The sequence below is a fragment of the Pseudophryne corroboree genome, chromosome 9 (genome assembly GCF_028390025.1).
Source record: "Pseudophryne corroboree isolate aPseCor3 chromosome 9, aPseCor3.hap2, whole genome shotgun sequence".
In the NCBI taxonomy this organism is placed as follows: domain Eukaryota; kingdom Metazoa; phylum Chordata; class Amphibia; order Anura; family Myobatrachidae; genus Pseudophryne; species Pseudophryne corroboree.
The window spans coordinates 107,353,091-107,377,450 of NC_086452.1; the positions used below are offsets into that span (position 1 = coordinate 107,353,091).

Below are 24,360 nucleotides of genomic sequence, written 5' to 3' on the forward strand. Positions count from 1 at the left end.
TTGTGTCTGCTAAAAAAAACTTTTGTGGAGGTGTTTTATATTTGTAGGTGTAAATGTGGGATGTTGCCTATTAATAATATGGGTAACAGTTAACCCTTGAACAAGGTATATGGAATAAGGGGGATATTTACTATTTTTGGAAAGAAATCCAAATGATGAAGCTCAAGTAACAGCCTTACAGCACAGTCACAACCATGTCACAGGTTGATGACCAAAAATGAGTTATCTTTTTGGCTGATACTTTATCTTCATCCCTTTAGGTAAGTGTAGCTAGAAGTTTGGGCAGTATGTATTATGATACAGGGTGTATATTATACACAACACAAATATATATATAATAAGAATTTACTCACCGGTAATTCTATTTCTCGTAGTCCGTAGTGGATGCTGGGAACTCCGTAAGGACCATGGGGAATAGCGGGCTCCGAAGGAGGCTGGGCACTCTAGAAAGATTTATGACTACCTGGTGTGCACTGGCTCCTCCCACTATGACCCTCCTCCAAGCCTCAGTTAGGACACCGTGCCCGGACGAGCAGACATAATAAGGAAGGATTTAGAATCCCGGGTAAGACTCTTACCAGCCACACCAATCACACCGTACAACTCGTGATACTATATCCAGTTTGACAGTATGAAAACAACTGAGCCTCTCAACAGATGGCTCAACAATAACCCTTTAGTTAACAATAACTATTTACAAGTATTGCAGACAATCCGCACTTGGGATGGGCGCCCAGCATCCACTACGGACTACGAGAAATAGAATTACCGGTGAGTAAATTCTTATTTTCTCTAACGTCCTAGTGGATGCTGGGAACTCCGTAAGGACCATGGGGATTATACCAAAGCTCCCAAATGGGCGGGAGAGTGCGGATGACTCTGTAGCACCGAATGAGAGAACTCCAGGTCCTCCTCAGCCAGGGTATCAAATTTGTAGAATTTTGCAAACGTATTTGCCCCTGACCAAGTAGCTGCTCGGCAAAGTTGTAAAGCCGAGACCCCTCGGGCAGCCGCCCAAGATGAGCCCACCTTCCTTGTGGAATGGGCCTTTACAGATTTTGGCTGTGGTATGCCTGCCACAGAATGTGTAAGCTGAATTGTACTACAAATCCAGCGAGCAATAGACTGCTTAGAAGCAGGAGCACCCAGCTTGTTGGGTGCATACAGGATAAACAGCGAGTCAGATTTTCTGACTCCAGCCGTCCTGGAAACATATATTTTCAGGGCCCTGACAACGTCTAGCAACTTGGAGTCCTCCAATTCACTAGTAGCCGCCGGCACCACAATAGGCTGGTTCAGGTGAAACGCTGACACCACCTTAGGGAGAAATTGGGGACGAGTCCTCAACTCTGCCCTATCCATATGGAAAATCAGATAAGGGCTTTTACATGATAAAGCCGCCAATTCTGACACTCGCCTGGCTGAAGCCAAGGCTAATAACATGACCACTTTCCACGTGAGATATTTCAGATCCACGGTTTTAAGTGGCTCAAACCAATGTGATTTTAAGAAACTCAACATCACGTTGAGATCCCAAGGTGCCACTGGAGGCACAAACGGGGGCTGAATATGCAGCACTCCTTTTACAAAAGTCTGAACTTCAGGTACTGAAGCTAGTTCTTTTTGAAAGAAAATCGACAGAGCCGAGATCTGTACTTTAATGGAGCCTAGTTTTAGGCCCATATCCACTCCTGCTTGCAGGAAATGCAGAAATCGACCTAGTTGAAATTCCTCTGTTGGGGCCTTATTGGCCTCGCACCATGCAACATATTTTCGCCATATACGGTGATAATGCGTTGCCGTAACATCTTTCCTGGCCTTAATAAGCGTAGGAATGACTTCTTCCGGAATACCCTTTTCCTTCAGGATCCGGTGTTCAACCGCCATGCCGTCAAACGCAGCCGCGGTAAGTCTTGGAACAGACAGGCCCCCTGCTGTAGCAGGTCCTGTCTGAGCGGTAGAGGCCACGGGTCCTCTGAGAGCATCTCTTGAAGTTCCGGGTACCACGCTCGCCTTGGCCAATCCGGAACCACGAGAATTGTGTTTACTCCTCGCTTTCTTATTATTCTCAATACCTTTGGTATGAGAGGCAGAGGAGGGCAGGGCCGGATTAACAATGGGGCGGGTGGAGCTGCAGCTCCAGGCCCCCCATCAAAATAGGCCCACAGAATAGGCCCACAAGATATCTAGGCTCAGGCTGCAGTAGACAGGAATTTTTGCTGCTGCTACAGCAACCTGCCACTGCTGCCAGCAGCCGTCGGAAGCTCCGCCCCCTCTTTCCGCGACCGCCCGCGTCCCTCTCCTCCTCCCCGTGGCTTAAACGCTGGCGGCCGGCATAACTTGCTGGCGCAGGAAGGCTTCCCTACGCTGTGGTGTCCTGGTGCCTCCTCCGCACCATGTGACAATACTGCTCTGCTGTGACTCCCAGCACCGTGAAGGCGGCCCGGCGGGTGGGTGAGGTAAATGATCCGAGTCCTATCTCCTATCCTGCTACAGTGCTGCTGCTCATCGGCTGGCTGCTGTTTGAATGCACTGATAAGATTAAAATATATGCAGTCTATGTGTATATACATTATATGTGTGTGTGTGTGTAGCGCAGTGTAAGCCGTTTGTGCTGGTGCTGTAACCCTGTGTGTGCTGTAGCAGGGCAGTGTAACCCTGTGTGTGCTAGTTCTGTAACAATGTATGTACTGTGCAGGGCAGTGTAACCCTGTGTGTGCTTGTATAGGGTAGTGTAACCCTGGGAGTGCTGGTGCAGTGTGGTGTAACCATGTGTGTGTTGGTGCAGTATGATGTACTCCTGTGTGTGCTGGTGCAGTGTAACACTGTGTGTACTGCCCTGTATGGTGTAACCCTGTTTGTGCTGGTGCAGTGCAGTGTAACCCTGCGTGTACTGGTGCTGTGCGGTGTAACCCTGTGTGTGCTGTAGTAGTGCGGCATAACATATGGCATGTGTATGTATATGAAGAATGTATATTATCACAGTATATTGGGTTTATGTGTATATACATGGTATGTGTATATATGTACTGCACAGTGGGGGTATGTGCATGTATAGGATATGTATAATGGGGAGGGGCTTGTGTATATATGTGAGGGGTGTATATTAGGAGGAATATGTATACAGTACAGAGGGATTTATGCAAATGGGGGGCGTATGAGAATGTACAGGAGGGATATATATATATATATATATATATATATATATATATATATTGGGAGTTATGTGTATATACTGGAGGGGTGTATATTTGCATATGGGGAGGTACAATAGGACACTGGAGCAAGAGGTCAGGTACCCACGCATAAGGCTGGAGACACCAATATTCCCCTGATCCCAAATAGTTGATGCCATTGGCAGAAGGGACATGTCTGGAGTGACGAAGGTAATGGCTCCGGCTACGTCAGGTTGAGAGATTCAGGGAAGCTACTGGGATAGCAGCCTGGAATCATCTGTAATATGCTGCGGATCAGCGGGAACTGCTGTCCGAAGAGATGATGGGGGAAGATTGGTAGCAGGGATGGCAGATGTGATGATGTGCGTGTGCAATACAGTTGGCTTATTGTATTTTTTTGGTACTTCTGAAGTGCATTATATGTTTAAGGTAGCTACAGAACACAATGGGAGGGATTCAATTAACATCGTTGGGATGTAGCTCCTGGGTTAAGTGCCTGGAGCTATTCAATCTCTTTCACGGTAAACCCGCTACTAGCGGATTTCTGTTCACACCCTCCTGATGGGTGGTATTCAGTATGCGGCTGTTGGAATCCCGGCGCCCAGTATACCACCGCCGGAATCCCGACACCCGGCATACCGATAACTATTCTCCTTCTTGGGGGTCCACGACCCCCCTGGAAGGAGAACAAATAGCGTGGTTACCGCGGTGCGTGTAGTGTGCCACCGTGCTCACCCGCAAGGGGCTCATTTGCACTCACCCCGCTGTCTGCATGCTGGCAGTCGGGATTCCAGCACTGGTATGCTGGGCGCCGGGAACCCGGACGCCGGCAAAACATACTACACCCCTCCTGAGGGTGCGAGCAGAAATCTGCATTAAATACTGCCTTAAGGTTAGCTGCGATGTTACTGCATGCAGTAATAGCATCGTGCCCAGTACTTACTCCAGGAGATACAGTTTATTGCATCATTCGCAGTGAGGTGCGACTCCTGGGTTAAATGCCAGATGCAATGCAGTCAACTGAATAGCTCCGGCAACTTCTACATCCCCGCAATGATGCTTGCATTCCCTCCAATGTGTATTTATTACTGCTATTTTATGTATTGTATTGCTATAGATACAAAGCAAGCAGCACTTTGCAAAAATGTCAATAACAAAAAAAAAGTAGGTGCCCTCCAACCTGGTGCATATAGTAACGGACCAGTAATACAAACATCTCTCCAGCAGTTGCACTCTATGGAGAAAAATGACCACAACAATTGTAGACAGTAACCAGCGTTTCAGTGTTACTGCAGTATTTTGGTCACTGACAGAGGTGCGACTGAGATGCAGAGTATCAGAAATAAATGTGCTAGGCTTTCCTAGTCAGTGACTGGGAGGTGACTATTAATGTGTGCAAACACTGGGCCTAATGGGATCGGTATGAAATACCTCCAATCAAAATCCCGACGTTCAAAATCCTGACACCAATTGACCGATGGTCAAAATCCCGACAAGGTCAAAATCCCGACATGGACAAAATACCGACATTTAAAATACAGACAAGGTCAAAATACCGACATGTAAAATGCCGACAGGTCAAAATACCGACATGCATTTTTTGTTTGTTTTTTGTGTGAAAGTTGACATAAGTCAACATGGACACCATATAAAGTGTGCCGCTGCGCTCGCCATGCTTCGGGCACGGTGCCTCGCTGCGCTCGGCACACTATTATATTCCCCCTCCAGGTCCACTGGGATGGTAAAGTATGAACAAGTCGGTTTCAATAAAAAAAATCATGAAAAACACGTCGGTATTTTGACATGTCTGCATTTTACATGTCGGTATTTTGACCTTGTCGGTATTTTAAATGTCGGTTTTTTTGTCCATGTCGGGATTTTGACCTTGTCGGGATTTTGACCATCGGTCAATTGGTGTCGGGATTTTGAACGTGGGGATTTTGATTGGAGGTAAACTGACTGCATCCCGTCCTAATTCATACCTGATCACTGTTGTGTGAAATCGCACAGTGGCCGATTATCGAACAACTACGCATGCGTACAGATTGTAATACGGTGCAAGGCCAAACTGCAAAAAAATCTTGCACTTTTTTTATCGCTAGGCGAACACAGGCTGATTGACAGAAAGCTGACGTTTGGGGGTGATAACCAGCCGTTTTCTGGGAGTGTCAGGAAAAATGCAGGCGTTCCCAAGCGTTTTCAGGGTGGTTGTGAGACGTCGGCTCCGGCCTGATCAGCCTGTAGGAGTACTGTAGGTCCTGGGCTACACACAGACTGGAAAAATCATTCAACGATGAGTGAGTTGTGAACGGATTTGCAGCTGACCAACGTTTGCAAAACTTTTCGCATGGCGTACGCAGACTTGCCCGGGGCGGATTTTCACTCTGGGCGGTGACTCTTCGATCGCAAATCTCTGCAAATTCGCAGAGGTGCAATCAGGTCTGAATTATGCCCTTGGTCCGTCTCATGAGCGTGTTGCGTACATGATGCTAAAGTGCTGGAGTACACAGGCGCTTCATCATTCACATTTGAGACCACACTCAGATGGAAAATCTGCCCTTAGCCAAGGGCTTGTGCAAGTTTCCATGGTACGACCAATAATGGTGTCTAAAGTAGCACCAAGCAGTAAAACAGTGTGTACAGACACTAACAGTGGGCGTCTTAGTCTTGGCACATTCGGCCGCACGCATTTACACAAGGGAAGTGCAGGTCACATATTAGTTATTTAATATTTCTTTAGTATTTCTTATGTTTTCATGTTCTGTACCTTCTACTTTTAAAAGCTGGATATCGGAAAATAAGCAATTTTCATATATGTTTCTGTCAAAGAACTCTAAATAAAGAAAAAATGATTAATAAATATACAAAAATCAATAATATAAAAGGTGGTCTATGCTTCATGTAAGCTAGAGGAGAGGGAGTTTGAGATAACTGAAGGCCCTTCACGGCACTAGCCACACCCCCTGCGCAGACCACACACACACACACACACACACACACACACACACACACACACAACACTGGTCACACACCCACATTAATACACCCCCCCCTGCCATGCTGATCACACTTCCTGCGGCACACAATAGGCCCTTCATTAATTTCAGCTCCAGGCCCATGTGGACCTTAATCTGGCACTGGAGGAGGGAACACATAAACCGACTGGTACACCAACGGTGTCACTAGAGCGTCCACAGCTATCGCCTGAGGGTCCCTTGACCTGGCGCAATATCTTTTTAACTTTTTGTTGAGGCGGGACGCCATCATGTCCACCTGTGGTTTTTCCCAACGGTTTACCAGCATCTGGAAGACTTCTGGATGAAGTCCCCACTCTCCCGGGTGGAGGTCGTGTCTGCTGAGGAAGTCTGCTTCCCAGTTGTCCACTCCCGGAATGAACACTGCTGACAGTGCTAGTACATGATTCTCCGCCCATCGGAGAATTCTTGTGGCTTCTGCCATCGCCATCCTGCTTCTTGTGCCGCCCTGTCGATTTACATGGGCGACTGCCGTGATGTTGTCTGACTGGATCAGCACCGGCTGGTGTAGGAGCAGGGATTTTGCTTGACTTAGGGCATTGTAGATGGCCCTTAGTTCCAGAATATTTATGTGAAGGGAAGTCTCCTGACTCGACCATAGTCCTTGGAAGTTTCTTCCCTGTGTGACTGCCCCCCAGCCTCGAAGGCTGGCATCCGTGGTCACCAGGACCCAGTCCTGTATGCCGAACCTGCGGCCCTCTAGAAGATGGGCACTCTGCAGCCACCACAGTAGAGACACCCTGGTTCTTGGAGACAGGGTTATCAAGCGATGCATCTGAAGATGCGATCCGGACCACTGGTCCAACAGGTCCCACTGAAAGATTCTGGCATGGAACCTGCCGAAGGGAATTGCTTCGTAAGAAGCCACCATCTTTCCCAGGACCCGCGTGCAGCGATGCACTGATACCTGTTTTGGTTTCAGGAGGTCTCTGACTAGAGATGACAACTCCCTGGCTTTCTCCTCCGGGAGAAACACTTTTCTCTGGACTGTATCCAGAATCATACCCAGGAACAGTAGCCGTGTCGTCGGAACCAGCTGTGACTTTGGGATATTCAGAATCCAGCCGTGCTGGTGCAGCACTTCCTGAGATAGTGCTACTCCCACCAACAACTGTTCCTTGGACCTCGCTTTTATTAGGAGATCGTCCAAGTACGGGATAATTAAAACTCCCCTTCTTCGAAGGAGTATCATCATTTCCGCCATAACCTTGGTAAATACCCTCGGTGCCGTGGACAGTCCAAACGGCAGCGCCTGGAATTGGTAATGGCAATCCTGTACCACAAATCTGAGGTACTCCTGGTGAGGATGGTAAATGGGGACATGCAAGTAAGCATCCTTGATGTCCAGGGATACCATGTAATCCCCCTCGTCCAGGCTTGCAATAACCGCCCTGAGCGATTCCATCTTGAACTTGAATTTCTTTATGTATGTGTTCAAGGATTTCAAATTTAGAATGGGTCTCACCGAACCGTCCGGTTTCGGCACCACAAATAGTGTGGAATAATAACCCCGGCCTTGTTGAAGTAGGGGTACCTTGATTATCACCTGCTGGGAATACAGCTTGTGAATTGCCGCTAGCACCGCCTCCCTGTCTGAGGGAGCAATCAGCAAGGCAGATTTTAGGAACCGGTGGGGTGGGGACGCCTCGAATTCCAGCTTGTACCCCTGAGTTACTATTTGCAGAATCCAGGGATCCACCTGTGAGCAAACCCACTGATCGCTGAAATTTTTGAGGCGACCCCCCACCGTACCTGGCTCCGCCTGTGGAGCCCCACCGTCATGCGGCGGACTTGGAAGAAGAAGCGGGGGAGGACTTTTGCTCCTGGGAACCTGCTGTTTGTTGCAGCTTTTTTCCCCTACCTCTGCCTCTGGACAGAAAAGACCCGCCTTTTCCACGCCTGTTTTTCTGGGTCCGAAAGGACTGAACCTGATAAAACGGCGCCTTCTTAGGCTGTGAGGGGACATGGGGTAAAAATGCTGACTTCCCAGACGTTGCTGTGGAAACTAGGTCCGAGAGACCATCCCCAAATAATTCCTCACCCTTATATGGTAACACTTCCATGTGCTTTTTTGAATCTGCATCTCCTGTCCACTGGCGAGTCCATAAGCCTCTCCTAGCAGAAATGGACAATGCACTTACTTTAGATGCCAGTCGGCAGATTTCCCTCTGTGCATCTCTCATATATAAGACTGAGTCTTTTATATGGTCTATGGTTAACAGGATCGTGTCTCTGTCTAATGTGTCAATATTTTCTGACAGTTTATCTGACCATGCAGCGGCAGCACTGCACATCCAAGCTGACGCAATAGCTGGCCTAAGTATAATGCCTGTGTGTGTATATACAGACTTCAGGATCGCCTCCTGCTTTCTATCAGCAGGTTCCTTGAGGGCGGCCGTATCCGGAGACGGTAGTGCCACCTTTTTAGACAAACGTGTGAGCGCTTTATCCACTCTAGGGGGTGTTTCCCAACGTGACCTATCCTCTGGCGGGAAAGGGAACGCCATTAGTACCTTCTTAGGAATTACCAATTTTTTATCAGGGAAAGCCCACGCTTCTTCACACACTTCATTTAATTCATCTGATGGGGGAAAAACTACGGGTAGTTTTTTCTCTCCAAACATAATACCCTTTTTAGTGGTACCTGTAGTTATATCAGAAATGTTTAACACCTCTTTCATTGCCTCAATCATGCAGTGAATGGCCTTAGTGGGCATCAGGTTTGACTCATCGTCGTCGACACTGGTGTCAGTATCAGTGTCGACATCTGGGTCTGCTTGAGGTAGCGGGCGTTTTAGAGCCCCTGACGACCCATGCGACGCCTGGGCAGGCACGAGCTGAGAAGTCGGCTGTCCCACATTTGGCATGTCTCGTCGATTTTCTTATATAAGGAGTCTATACGTGCACTCATTACTTTCCATAAGCCCATCCACTCAGGTGTCTGCCCCGCAGGGGGTGACATCCCTTCTAAAGGCATCTGCTCTGCCTCCACATCATTATCCTCATCAAACATGTCGACACCGACACACCGCACACACACAAGGAATGCTCCGAATGAGGACAGGACCCACAAAAGCCCTTTGGGGGGACAGAGTGAGAGTATGCCAGCACACACCAGAGCGCTATATAATGCAGGGACTAACTGAGTTATGTCCCCTATAGCTGCTTTTTATATTATATATATATATTGCGCCCAAATTTAGTGCCCCCCCTCTCTGTTTTTACCCTGTTCTGTAGTGTAGACTGCAGGGGAGAGCCAGGGAGCTTCCTTCCAGCGGATCTGTGAAGGAGAAATGGCGCCAGTGTGTCTGAGGGAGATAGCTCCGCCCCTTTTCCGCGGCCTATTCTCCCGCTTTTTTCTGGATTCTGGCAGGGGTATTTACCACATATATAGCCTCTGGGGCTATATATTGTGGTATTTTTGCCAGCCAAGGTGTTTTTATTGCTGCTCAGGGCGCCCCCCCCCAAGCGCCCTGCACCCTCAGTGACCGGAGTGTGAAGTGTGCATGAGGAGCAATGGCGCACAGCTGCAGTGCTGTGCGCTACCTTGGTGAAGACTGATGTCTTCTGCCGCCGTTTTTCCGGACCTCTTCTTGCTTCTGGTTCTGTAAGGGGGACGGCGGCGCGGCTCCGGGACCGAACACCAAGGACTGGGCCTGCGGTCGATCCCTCTGGAGCTAATGGTGTCCAGTAGCCTAAGAAGCCCAATCCGGCTGCAAGCAGGCGAGTTCGCTTCTTCTCCCCTTAGTCCCTCGCTGCAGTGAGCCTGTTGCCAGCAGGTCTCACTGAAAATAAAAATCCTAAAACTATACTTTCTTTCTAAGGGCTCAGGAGAGCCCCTAGTGTGCATCCAACCTCGGCCGGGCACGAAATCTAACTGAGGCTTGGAGGAGGGTCATAGTGGGAGGAGCCAGTGCACACCAGGTAGTCATAAATCTTTCTAGAGTGCCCAGCCTCCTTCGGAGCCCGCTATTCCCCATGGTCCTTACGGAGTTCCCAGCATCCACTAGGACGTTAGAGAAATATATATATATATATATATATATATATATATATATATATACACACTAGGTGATTCATCGCGCCCTACGGGCGCTCTTCACACCGTCGTTAGGGGCTACGCCCCGTTAACCCCTGCAGGCCTTTAAACATACGCAGCCCGGTAGATAATAGATCCAGAAATTCAGGGCAGTATAGAGGGCATACAGAAATGGTGTACGGTTGAGAAAAGATAGAGAGATGTCAGGGGGGAGGGAATGTACAGAAATGCTGTGCGATCGGTAAAGGATAGGGAGAGTCAGGGTGGTAGGTAGAGGATAAAGAGAGGGAAGGTGTTAGAGAGAAAATACCGTTGCGAGAATTTTTTTTTTATGCCAGTGGGTAAATATTGCAAGGGGGAAGGGCGTGCGATTGTCAAGGGGGCGTAGCCCTTTGTGAGGGCGTGCAGAGTGGCCGCAGGGCACAATGAATAACATAGTGTAGTTTATACTGCTAGTGTCTGCATCATGAAGTACCAGATGAGTAACAGCAATGCACTGTAGATAAGACACCAAAGTGCTGTGGCCACAGGTAGCAGAGCCGCTTATACACAGAATACCCACAGGCAGCAGAGTCGCTTATACACACAATACCCGCAGGTAGCAGAGGCGCTTATACACACAGTGCCCACAGGCAGCAGAGTCGCTTATACACACAATACCCGCAGGTAGCAGAGCCGCTTATACACACAATGGCCACAGGTAGCAGAGTCGCTTATACACACAATACCCACAGGCAGCAGAGCCGCTTATACACACAATACCCACAGGCAGCAGAGTCGCTTATACACACAATACCCGCAGGTAGCAGAGGCGCTTATACACACAATGGCCACAGGTAGCAGAGCCGCTTATACACACAATACCCACAGGCAGCAGAGCCGCTTATACACACAATACCCACAGGCAGCAGTCGCTTATACACACAATACCCGCAGGTAGCAGAGGCGCTTATACACACAGTGCCCACAGGCAGCAGAGTCGCTTATACACACAATACCCGCAGGTAGCAGAGCCGCTTATACACACAATGGCCACAGGTAGCAGAGGCGCTTATACACACAATACCCACAGGTAGCAGAGGCGCTTATATACACAGTGCCCACAGGGGGTGTAGTACTGGTGACCGGCGGTCTCCTGACTGCCGGTCACCTTACCGAAGCCGGGATCCCGGCAGCATACCGACGCCGGGATCCCGGTGGGGAGGGGCGAGTGCAGCAAGCCCCTTGCGGGCGCGCTGCGCTCGCCACACTGCGGGCTCGGTGGCGACCTGCGGTCGCCACGGGTTCTATTCCCACTCTATGGGTGTCGTGGACACCCACGAGTGGAAATAGTCCCTGTTGGTCGGCATGCCGTCCATGGGGATAGTGAGCCGTCGGGCTCATGGAGGAGGTCATGTGACTGTCGGTCAGCTGACGGGCGGTCACATGAATACCACCCCCCACAGGTAGTAGAGGCGCTTATACACACAGTGCCCACAGGTAGCAGAGTTGGTTCTACACACAGTGGCCACAGGTAGTAGCTGCGTTTATACACACAGTGGCCACAGGTAGCAGCGCCACTTATACACAATGCCCACAGGTAGCAGTGTCGCTTAGACACAGAATGGCCACAGCATTAGTGTTTCATATTAATCCAATGTCCATTGGTAGCAACTATACTCTCAGAAGTTCAGTGTGTGTGGGGGGGGGGGGTTTGGAAAGGGGGTGGGTTCAGTGAGGTGCCTATCCGTGCCGCTGATCACCCCGATTCAGGGAATCCCTTGTAGCGGCTACAGATGGTGTCCGAGGTGCTACGTGTGGTGGAGGGGTGGGTGTGGGAGGGGGTCCAGAGGTATTGCGGGTGGCGGAGGGGTGGGTGCAGGGGCACGGATGGCGGAAAGGGTGCAGAGGTGCTGTGTGTGGGGGAGGGGGAGGTGTGGAGGGGGCGCGGATGGGGGAGGGGGTCTAGAGGTGCTGCGGGGATGAGCGGGTGCGGGTGGGAAGTGTAGATGCTGTTGGTGGGGGAGGGGTGGGTACGGGAGCCTGTGCTGCGGGCGGTGCGCCAGGGGTGGGGGCGTGAGGGGGTGCGGATGGGGTCTGTAGATGCTGCTGGTGGTGGAGGGGCAGGTACGGGAGCCTGTGGATGAAGGAGGGGGTCTGGAGGTGCTGTGCGTGGGGGAGGGCCGATGTAGTGGGGGTGTGGGTTGTAGAAGTGCTGCGGGTGGGGGAGGTATGGGTGCGGGATGGGGTATGTAGATGCTGTGGGTGGCTGCAGGGGAGCCGTGGATGGGGGAGGGGGTCCTGAGGTGCTGTGGGTGGTGGTCCAGAGGTGCTGGGGGCGGGGGAGGTCCGCGAATGGGGGAAGGTGTCTATAGATGATGGGGTGGGGGAGGGGCCGGAGGTGCTGTGGGTGGGGGAGTAGCAGCTGCGGGGTTGTGATGGGGGTACAGATGCGGAGCGGGCAGGAGAGGGGCGGATGGGGGAGGGGATCCAAGGGCGCTGTGGGTGGGTGTTTGGTTACCGCAGTTGGAGAGGGCCAGCTGTGGTGGTGTTGGGGGTGGTGGAGGGGCAGGTGGGTGGGTGTTGGGGGGGAGGGGAGGGGTGGTTGCAGGGGTGGTGTGGTTGGGTGGGTGCGAGGGTGCCACTTTTGCGTGTGCGGTTGGGGGGGTTCTGCAGGTAGGGGAGGGGGTGCTGTGCATAGGGGAAGGGCGGGGGTGACATGGGTGGGGGGTTGGGAGCAGGGGTGATGCGGGTGTGGGAGGGGCGGGGGGGCTGGGGGAGAGGCTGGTATGGGAGTGCCGTGGGTGCCGTAGTTGGGGGAACAGGAGCAGGGGTGCTGCGGATGGGGGAGGGGCAGATGCGGTGGTGGTGCGGGTGGGGTGGAGGGTGCTGGGATGTAGCGGGGGGAGAGGTGGGTATGGGGGTGGGCCGGGGGTGCTGCGGGTGGGGAGTGCTGCAGGTGTGGGAGCTACGGTTGGGGGCGGGAGTGCCGCGGGGGGCTGCAGGTGTTGGTGCAAGGGGTGGGGGGCGGATGCGGTGGGTGCCGCAGGTGGGGGGCCGCGGGTGTTGGTGCTACTGGTGGGGGAGCATGCGGGAGTGCCGTGGGTGTTGTTGCTACTGGTGGGGGAGCGGGCGGGGGGCCGCGGGTGTTAGTGCTACGGGTGGGTGAGGGGCGAGTGCGGCTGTCAGTAGCCTTCTACTGTATAGTAGCATTTTCCCCTGAACTCTGCAGGCAGCTGCAAGACTGAGGCGGTTAGTAAGCGTCCCGCTTACAGTCAGCGGCTGCAGTGTCACCCGACTCCCTGGGAAACACGTCTCTCGCACAGCTACTATACCCAGGCACGTGGCCAGCAGCAGCAACGTCACACCGTGACGTCACCCGGGCACAATACAGCAACACTGCAGCAGCTGGTAGAACAGTGACGTCACATGACAATAATACATTAATACTGCTGCAGCATTGCATCACACAGTGACGTCGCCCGTGCGGCTGACAGTGACAGGAACAGTCACATCCTGGACTTACAGTACTGCACCACATAGCAGATCCCTATGGCCGCGGTGTTGTGACATAGGAGGGAGATAGAATATCTTCCCTATCCCGAGGCCGCCTGTGTAACGCAGTGGTGGGGCTAGGAGTAGTCAATGGCTATTCTATTTAATGATCCGCAATAGGTGAGGGGCGGGAGGCAGGGTGAGATAGGAAACCCGTCCATGTCACTGCCAGCATACCTCCCAACTATTCTCTTTTTGAAAGAGGGACACACGCGCGAAAAGGGGCGTGGCCTGCGAAAAGGGGGCGTGGCTTCACGGAGGACCCGCAATCGCGAGCCACGTCCCCGTTTTCGTCACTGAAGGGGCATGCCCAGCGCTCTGTGAGCCGCTGGCATGTCCCCTCTCCCTCTGACTCCAGTGAATAGACGCTGTGCGCATGCGCACAGCGTCTATTCACCGCTGCTGACACTGCTGACTGCAATAATATTATCATCTTGGCTGCAGCCGCCCCGAGCACGTGTGTGACAGCAGGTACTGCCGCGGGAGCCCCGGGTACTGGCTGGATATATACAGTGCTGCAGCTGGGGTAGTGTTAGCAGCGGGACAGCGTGTCACCATGTGGTAGCCGCCCCGCGGAGTAGTGACCAGGAGCCGGCAGCACTGCTGCAGGGAGTGTACGTGGAGGAGAGAGACAGGGGAGTGGGCGGAGACGGGGAGGAGACTGGGCGGGCTGAGGGAGGGGACTGTTCCTGGTAGATCTGTGGCTCCGCCCAGCGTTACGGGCAGGCACAGAGTCACAGATGTAGCCAAATATATAGGAGATATATATATATACACACACACACATACTGCCGGCATTCACTGTTATGTGTCAACCTGCTCCGGTGCCATATCAATTTTTCAGAATATCCATATAATGAAGACACTCATTGTTAATGCAAAAACCAGTGTATTAAGAACGAGTACTTTCGGGGACTGCACCCCGTCATCAGGACCACACCAGTACAAGAGACTGTCTCATGTACTGGTGTGGTCCTGATGACGGGGCGCAGACCCCGATATTACTCGACCTTAATACACAGGATTTTGCTTTCCCAAAGTCTCCTGAGTGCCTTCATTATATGGAGTTAAAGATAGATATAAAGTAGCTTAAGGTCCTGTGCTCCTATTAAACCCAAAAACTGTGCACGGTGCCTCCACAAACTATGTTCATAGCATATCCAAAACAGTTTGCCACTCCCGGCTATAGAAATCGACACTTAACAGTGATCACTGATATCAATTGATTGAAACATTGATACCAGATACCACAGTGTCAAGTGTCGTTTTCCTTTATCTGGGAGAGCTGCACTGTGTTGGAGATATATATATATATATATATATATATATATATTCTCGCGTCTCCGGTCGCGCATCGTGCACTGGCGGGCTTCTCTGGGATATAAGGTATGTTTCTATGCACATAGTTTGTTACACACCTTGACAAAGGGGCATGTGAGCCCCGAAACGTCGGCTTCCTGTAAACTTTGAATACACTTTTTCATATTTACTAAATCCTTGAGTGCCGCTGTCTTCTTTTGGAATATATATATATATATATATATATATATATATATATATATATATATAGATAGATAGATAGATAGATAGATAGAGAATTTTAGTGTATGGAATATATACCTGACATGGAGCAGAATATAGCACAGCCTTGGAGGTGGGGACCCCCTCCCCGATAGGATACAGACCCCTATGCATGATCTTACATGTATAAGGCGCCTCTCTTTCAGGTTCTCCAGGGTCATGTCCTCCGTCCCTGAGCACCTGCCATTGAAGATATTCTCCTCCTGCACGATACAACGATCGCGATGTGTGCAGCGAGTGAGCCGCCGTCACACAACACGGTGTGGGGTGCTTGGAGGCTGGAGTTGTGTTCTGTCAATCTGGCAGGACGAAGGTCTCAGGACTGGAGGTACAGGCGGTGATTAGCTATTAAGACGGGCACAGAGTATAATGAGCTGCTTCCTTCAGGACGCAATGTCAGTCAGAGTCCTGTGTGCGCCTCATCCAATACCATTTCAGTATTGGCAGAGGTGCACAAAGGACTGACTCACAGCACTTTCTGTAGGACCCACTAAATTTTTTTAAATAAGTATCCCGCTGTCTGTTGCACATGAAAATGCCCTATAGCGGGTATTTGGAGAACACTGATGTTAATCAGCGCTTCTAGTCTCACCTTACCATGGCATGACCCAGTAGAGCAAAGCGTCTTTCGGTGCGTTTTTTTGCCATTAAAATGTGTGTTGCATCAATAGTCTTTGTGCGACTGTGGGTGTATATGCATACAAAATGCTATGATACAGTGTTTTACTGTAACTTAGCATTTCCTAAGCAGATACAGCTGACCTCCATCTAAATGAGCAGTATTCCCACCTCCATTCCATGGACACTCACTACCCATCCCCCAGCTAAATCCACCACCCCCCACCTAAAAATGCTATAATGGCAGTTAGTAAAAACGCCCTAACACAATATAAACTTTATAACATTTTTTAAAAAAAATACACAACACATTTTGATTTTTTTTACAACTTTATAAAAATAATCAACTGACACTGCCAACTCTGGCCAGGATTCATACGATGTACCATGAGAACGAGTGCCTTTTGACAGGGACTATGCCAACAGAACAGGAATCGGGCATACCCGAGTACAGTAGAGGCAAACACAGTGCGATTTTGCCTTGGGTGAAGAACAACCACAAATTTACGAACAGTCTTGAAGGAACACAAGAAGTGCAGTCATCACAACGATCCGTAGTCCGGGACAGAGAGGTCACAAAACCGACGCTGCAGTACTAATGACTTCAGTTCACTTTGAGCAAGAGCGTAGGATAAGGTCACCAGCAGATTTTTCCAACAAAACTAAAAAACCGGGTACAAAAAACTAATTATAAATTAAAAAAGCGTGGGTCGCCCAGCACAGAGGACTGTGTACTCGGCATGTCAGAGTACATGCCACTGGACGAGGTGCTAGATTGGGGGGAGGGGCTGGGCTGTGTGGCTCCCGACGGAAAAAAATACGGTTGCTGAGGGGGGTTTACCGGCGCATGCTCCATGGGGGGGGGGGGGTTGTTTGGGAAGGGGGGACGGGCCAAATTTGGGTGAAACCAAGGGTCAGTTGGCACTATCTCACACGCCGGCACCAGTGTTTGGCGCCTGCCGCGTGAGGTAGCCTCAGAGACTAACCGTTGGAGGATGAATTTTTGTTCATCCGTCATCAGGCGCATTTCCGATGCAATAAAATTGCCAAATTGTTGTTCGGCATCTGGGGGCCTATGCAAAACCTCCTCAGCGCGTTGAAAAAACTGCTGGGAGACAGAGGGGTTGCTATAGGGGGCAGAAGCGGTCCTCCTTGCCGTGCGCCTCGGTCTTCCTGGGGGCGCCTGTGGGGGAGCCAACGGCTCCTCCACTTCTGCCCCTTGGCCTGTGGTAGGCTCCACCTCCAGCTCCGGGGTAGCATCCTGCAATATAAGAAAAACAAAAATTAGGTCTATGTCAAAATTGGTGGGTGGCATATGAAACAAATGTGTGTGTACTTACCAGATCCAGACTCTCCTGGGCCTCCTCTTCGACAAGAACTGGAGACTCTGGATCTAGAGCGTCCCGTGACCTTACCTGCGCCTCTTGCTCTATAATGAACTGAATTTGGTCATAGTACCACAGCATCGGTTTATAGACCTCATCGGTCCCGGCTCCGGATCGCTGTGAATCTTGCACCTTCTTGCGTTCCTTCACGAACACTGTTCGGAAATTTTAAATTTTTTTCTTCACCCAATTCACATCGACATCAGAGTTTTTGCCTCTACTGTACTCAATAAGCTGCTGATATGCCCGATTCCGCTTGATTCTGTTGGCATAGTCCGGGCTTCTGACACGCCACAGGCACTCGTTCTGATGGTACAGATCAATGAATCTTGACCAGAATTGGCGGTACTCCTCAGATGACATTGCTGGTTGAAAATAAAATAACACAATTAGCCGACAAAATACAACCGTCACATACCAAAAGCCTAAAAATACGAATATATATATATATATATATATATATATGTGTATATATATATATATATATATATATAGCGTGTGAAGACAGCCCGGCACTCCTCTATGTGTCCAAAATGCCCCGGTGCCCTCGGTTGGAGATCAGACAGCAAGCAAAAAAATTCGCCGCACTCAGGGTCTTGTGAAAGCGTAATTTGTAGTAAAATATCAACATAGTGTCCACTATGTTGATGTTTTAATACAAATTACGCTTTCACAAGACCCTGAGTGCCGCGGATTTTTTTGCTTGCTATCTATCTATCTATCTATCTATCTAACGACCAGTCAGGCGGCACTCCAATACCTTCAAGTAAATTACATTAAACAGGCCGGTGCCCTCCCATTGAAGAAAGGAACATTCCTTCCCTAAATATTCATCCTCTGTTCAGGCAGCACTCACGGTGAAGAAACAGGACAAGAGCCAAAGATGCTGACAGCATCTTTGGCTCTTGTCCTGTTTCTTCGCCGTGAGTGCCGCCTGAACAGAGGATATATACATCTATATATATATATATATATATATATATATACACTGCTCAAAAAAATAAAGGGAACACTAAAATAACACATCCTAGATCTGAATGAATGAAATATTCTTATTAAATACTTTGTTCTTTACATAGTTGAATGACAATAAAATCACACAAAAATTATCAATGGAAATCAAATTTATTAAACCATGGAGGTCTGGATTTGGAGTCACCCTCAAAATTAAAGTGGAAAAACACACTACAGGCTGATCCAACTTTGCTGTAATGTCATTAAAACAAGTCAAAATGAGGCTCAGTAGTGTCTGTGGCCTCCTCGTACCTGTATGACCTCCCTACAATGCCTAGGCATGCTCCTGATGAGGTGGCGGATGGTCTCCTGAGGGATCTCCTCCCAGACCTGGACTAAAGCATCCGCCAACTCCTGGACAGTCTGTGGTGCAATGTGGCATTGGTGGATGGAGCGAGACATGATGTCCCAGATGTGCTCAATTGGATTAAGGTCTGGGGAACGGGCGGGCCAGTCCAAAGCATCAATGCCTTCGTCTTGCAGGAACTGCTGACACACTAAAGCCACATGAGGTCTAGCATTGTCTTGCATTAGGAGGAACCCAGGGCCAACCGCACCAGCATATGGTCTCATAAGGGGTCTGAGGATCTCATCTCGGTACCTAATGGCAGTCAGGCTACCTCTGGCGAGCACATGGAGGGCTGTGCGGCCCCCCAAAGAAATGCCACCCCACACCATTACTGACCCACTGCCAAACCGGTCATGCTGGAGGATGTTGCAGGCAGCAGAACGTTCTCCTTGGCGTCTCCAGACTCTGTCACGTCTATCACATGTGCTCAGTGAGAACCTGCTTTAATCTGTGAAGAGCACAGGGTGCCAGTGGCGAATTTGCCAATCTTGGTGTTCTCTGGCAAATGCCAAATGTCCTGCACGGTGTTGGGCTGTAAGCACATCCCCCACCTGTGGGCGTCGGGCCCTCATACCACCCTTATGGAATCTGTTTCTGATCGTTTGAGTAGACACATGCACTTTGTGGCTTGCTGTAGGTTATTTTGCAGGGCTCTGGCAGTGCTCCTCCTGTTCCTCCTTGCACAAAGGCGGAGGTAGCGGTCCTGCTGCTGGGTTGTTGCCCTCCTCCACGTCTCCTGATGTACTGGCCTGTCTCCTGGTAGCGCCTCCATGCTCTGGACACTACGCTGATAGACACAGCAAACCTTCTTGCCACAGCTCGCATTGATGTGCCATCCTGGATGTGCTGCACTACCTGAGCCACTTGTGTGGGTTTTAGCGAAGCCAGACAGGCACGTGGAGTCCACACACACTACTGAGCCTCATTTTGACTTGTGTTAAGGACATTGCATCAAAGTTGGATCAGCCTGTAGTGTGTTTTTCCACTTTAATTTTGAGGGTGACTCCAAATCCAGACCTCCATGGGTTAATAAATTTGATTTCCATTGATAATTTTTGTGTGATTTTGTTGTCAGCACATTCAACTATGTAAAGAACAAAGTATTTAATAAGAATATTTAATTCATTCAGATCTAGGATGTGTTATTTTAGTGTTCCCTTTATTTTTTTGAGCAGTGTATATATATATGTAGTTGTGCCCAGTCTCCTGCGGAGCCGCTAATCCCCATGGTCCTTACGGAGTCCCCAGCATCCACTTAGGACGTTAGAGAAACAAAAATTAGGTCTATGTCAAAATTGGTGGGTGGCATATGAAACAAATGTGTGTGTACTTACCAGATCCAGACTCTCCTGGGCCTCCTCTTCGACAAGAACTGGAGACTCTGGATCTAGAGCGTCCCGTGACCTTACCCGCGCCTCTTGCTCTATAATGAACTGAATTTGGTCATAGTACCACAGCATCGGTTTATAGACCTCATCAGTCCCGGCTCCGGATCGCTGTGAATCTTGCACCTTCTTGCGTTCCTTCATGAACACTGTTCGGAAATTTGAAATTTTTTTCTTCACCCAATTCACATCGACATCAGAGTTTCTGCCTCTACTGTACTCAATAAGCTGCTGATATGCCCGATTCCGCTTGATTCTGTTGGCATAGTCCGGGCTTCTGACACGCCACAGGCACTCGTTGTGATGGTACAGATCAATGAATCCTGACCAGAATTGGCGGTACTCCTCAGATGACATTGCTGGTTGAAAATAAAATAACACAATTAGCCGACAAAATACAACCGTCACATACAAAAAGCCTAAAAATACTATTATATATATATATATATATATATATATATATATATTTTTTTTTTCAATATATATATATATATACATACATACATACAACGACCAGTCAGGCGGCACCCCAATACCTTCAAGTAAATTACATTAAACAGGCCGGTGCCCTCCCATTGAAGAAAGGAACATTCCTTCCCCAGATATTCATCCTCTGTTCAGGCAGCACTCACGGTGAAGAAACAGGACAAGAGCCAAAGATGCTGACAGCATCTTTGGCTCTTGTCCTGTTTCTTCGCCGTGAGTGCCGCCTGAACAGAGGATATCTATCTATCTATATATATCTATCTATATATATCTATATATCACATTAAAATACGCAGCACCCCAAAAATGCATCCCTTAATGTGTCGCCAGCATCCCCCCGGCAAGGGGGCGTGCCCTCATTATTTAAATGGGCCAGGCCTCTTTTTAATAGGCGTGCCTCATCTGAAAAGACTACCTCATACCCCAGTATTTGACCGTGTACCAACAGATCACGCCCACCATAGGGAAATAATAAAAATTCTACCATCTTAAGCCCCACACAGTAATGCCCCCTGCACCATATTATGCCACACTCCGCAATGCCCTTGATCCATTAAATCCCCACATTACAGCAGGCAAGAGTCCATATTTTACACATTATGGCAGGCAAGAGTCCCCATTTTATACATTACTGCAGGCAAGTGTCCCCCTTTTTACACATTATGGCAGGCACGTGTCCCCATTTTATACATCATGGCAGAATCCCCATTTTATACATTACTGCAGGCAATTGTCCCCATTTTATACATCACGGCAGGCAAGAGTCCACTTTTTACCAGTGGCGTGCGGTGAGGTCAATGGCTGGTGAGGCACTACAGCCATAATGTTCGCCGAATCCTGCCGATGACCCCTACCGCCGCCGAGCCAATGCCCACTACTGCCTATGAGCCGATGCGCGCTGCCACCACCAATGGCTTACAAACTCGCCCACTATCAACTGACCCAGCCCTCCGCCACTAATTTGCATCTCCAGTCCGATGCCGCCAATGCCCGCTGCCTGCCTGCTCATCATACTTGTGATATATTGTACATTTTTATAGAAAAAATAATAATTAGTGTTTGGGAAGGGAGTGGGAGGAGGACATGAATGCAATTTTGTTGTCCAGGGCTTCCATTAACTTAATGGGGAAGGGTCTGAATGTGTTAAAAAAGTTTTTAAAAAAAATGCGTGGGGTCCCCCCTCCTAAGTATAACCAGCCTCGGGCTCTTTGAGCCGGTCCTGGTTGTTTAAATACTGGGAAAAAATTGGACAGAGGCTCCCCGTAATTAGACAACCAGCACCGGGCTCTTAGTCCGGTCCTGGTTCCAAAAATACGGGGGACAAAAGATGTAGGGGTCCCCCGTATTTTTAAAACCAGCACCGGCTCCACTAGCCAGGGACATAATGCCACAGCCGGGGGACACATTTATGGAGGTCCCTGCGGCCGTGGCAATACCCCCCCCCCAACTAGTCACCCCTGGCCGGGGTTCCCTGGAGGAGTGGGAACCCCTTAAATCAAGGGGTCACCCCCCCCCCCCAGGCACCCAAGGACCAGGGGTGAAGCCCGAGGCTGTCCCCCCCCCCCATCCGTGGGTGGTGGATGGGAGGCTGATAGCCATGTGTGTAAAGAAAAGAATATTGTCTTTTGTTGTGGAACTACAAGGCCCAGCAAGCCTCCCCCGCTTGCTGGTACTTGGAGAACCTCAAGTATCAGCATGCAGGGAAATAACAGGGTCGCTGTACCTGTAGTTCTACAACAACAAAAAATACCCAAATAAAAACACAACACGCACACCGTGACAGTAAAAATTTATTAAAACACACTTACACACTCACACATACTTACCTACATCCCACGCCGGTCACGTCCACTTGTCCAGTAGAATCCAATAGGGTACCTGTAAAAATGAGAGACAGATTACTTACCTACATCCCACGCCGATCACGTCCACTTGTCCAGTAGAATCCAATAGGGTAGGGGTACCTGTAAAAATGAAAATTATACTTAACACATCCACAGGAGAGAGAGAGAGAGAGAGAGAGAGAGAGACTAACCTGCTGCTGCTGGGGAGAGCCGCATGCACTGCAGGGCCATGCCGCTGCTCCTGTCAGTGGGAGGACGGAGCCGGCGGAGGAGGGGGGAGAGCCGCATGTGGGAGAGCCCCCCAGTGCCAGATACATTGCCCCACAGTCCCAGATACATTGCTCCCCTAGTGCCAGATATATTGCCCCACAGTGCCAGATACGGTGCCCCACAGTGCCAGAAAAATTGCCCCACAGTGCCAGATACAGTGCCCCCCTAGTGCCAGATACATTGCCCCACAGTGCCAGATACGGTGCCCCCCTAGTGCCAGATACATTGCCCCACAGTGCCAGATACATTGCCCCCCTAGTGCCAGATACATTGCCCCACAGTGCCAAATATTCCCCCCCAGTGCCAGTATACAATGCCCCATAGTGCCAGATATGCCCCCCCCAGCGCCAGTATACATTGCCCCACAGTGCCAGATATGCCCCCCCAGTGCCAGGTTACATTGCCCCACAGTGCCAGATATGCCCCCCCCCCCAGTGCCAGTATACATTGCCCCACAGTGCCAGATAGCCCCCCCCCCATTGCCAGTATACATTGCCCCAGTGCCAGATATGCCCCCCCCAGTGCCAGTATACATTGCCCCACAGTGCCACATATGCCCCCCCAGTGCCAGTATACATTGCCCCACAGTGCCAGATATGCCCCCCCCCCCAGTGCCAGTATACATTGCCCCAGTGCCAGATATGCCCCCCCAGTGCCAGGTTACATTGCCCCACAGTGCCAGATATTCCCCCCCAGTGCCAGTATACAATGCCCCACAGTGCCAGATACGCCCCCCCAGCGCCAGTATACATTGCCCCACAGTGCCAGATATGCCCCCCCAGTGCCAGGTTACATTGCCCCACAGTGCCAGATATGGCCCCCCCCCCCCCCAGTGCCAGTATACATTGCCCCAGTGCCAGAAATGCCCCCCCAGTGCCAGGTTACATTGCCCCACAGTGCCAGATATGCCCCCCCCAGTGCCAGTATACATTGCCCCACAGTGCCAGATATGCCCCCCCCAGTGCCAGTATACATTGCCCCACAGTGCCAAATATGCCCCCCCAGTGCCAGTATACATTGCCCCAGTGCCAGATATGCCCCCCCAGTGCCAGGTTACATTGCCCCACAGTGCCAGATATGCCCCCCCCAGTGCCAGTATACAATGCCCCACAGTGCCAGATATGCCCCCCCCCCAGTGCCAGTATACATTGCCCCACAGTGCCAGATATCCCACCCCAGTGCCAGTATACATTGCCCCACAGTGCCAGATATGCCCACCCCAGTGCCAGGTTACAATGCCCCACAGTGCCAGATATGCCCCCCCCAGTGCCAGTATACATTGCCCCACAGTGCCAGATATCCCCCCCCAGTGCCAGTATACATTGCCCCACAGTGGCAGATATCCCCCCCCCCCCAGTGCCAGTATACATTGCCCCACGGTGCCAGATATGTCCCCCCACGGTGCCAGATATGTCTCCCTACAAATAACAAATAAAATAGTATATATCAGTGACTACTATAAAGATAAATATTGTCTGAAGTGAAAAAATGCTGCAGAATATTTTACATATAATGGGACATTTTTGAAAGTTGTTCCAAAGAAAACTGCTTAGAATCTGTGCCATTATAATCATGAATTAGACTGTCAATATTCTAGAATATTTTAAATAAAGAACACAAATGCCTGATTTAGTACAGTAGAGG

At 50.1% G+C, this 24,360-nt stretch overlaps 1 long non-coding RNA gene across 1 annotated transcript; it reads right to left on the reverse strand.

The window, feature by feature from the left end:
- Positions 1 to 16,296: 16,296 nt before the first annotated feature.
- On the reverse strand, positions 16,297 to 20,507 carry LOC134956750 (uncharacterized). Its single transcript, XR_010186146.1, has 3 exons — positions 20,066 to 20,507; positions 17,324 to 17,733; positions 16,297 to 17,244 (listed from the first exon to the last, which is right to left on the reverse strand). It is a non-coding gene; the product is annotated as an uncharacterized LOC134956750 (long non-coding RNA).
- Positions 20,508 to 24,360: the final 3,853 nt, after the last annotated feature.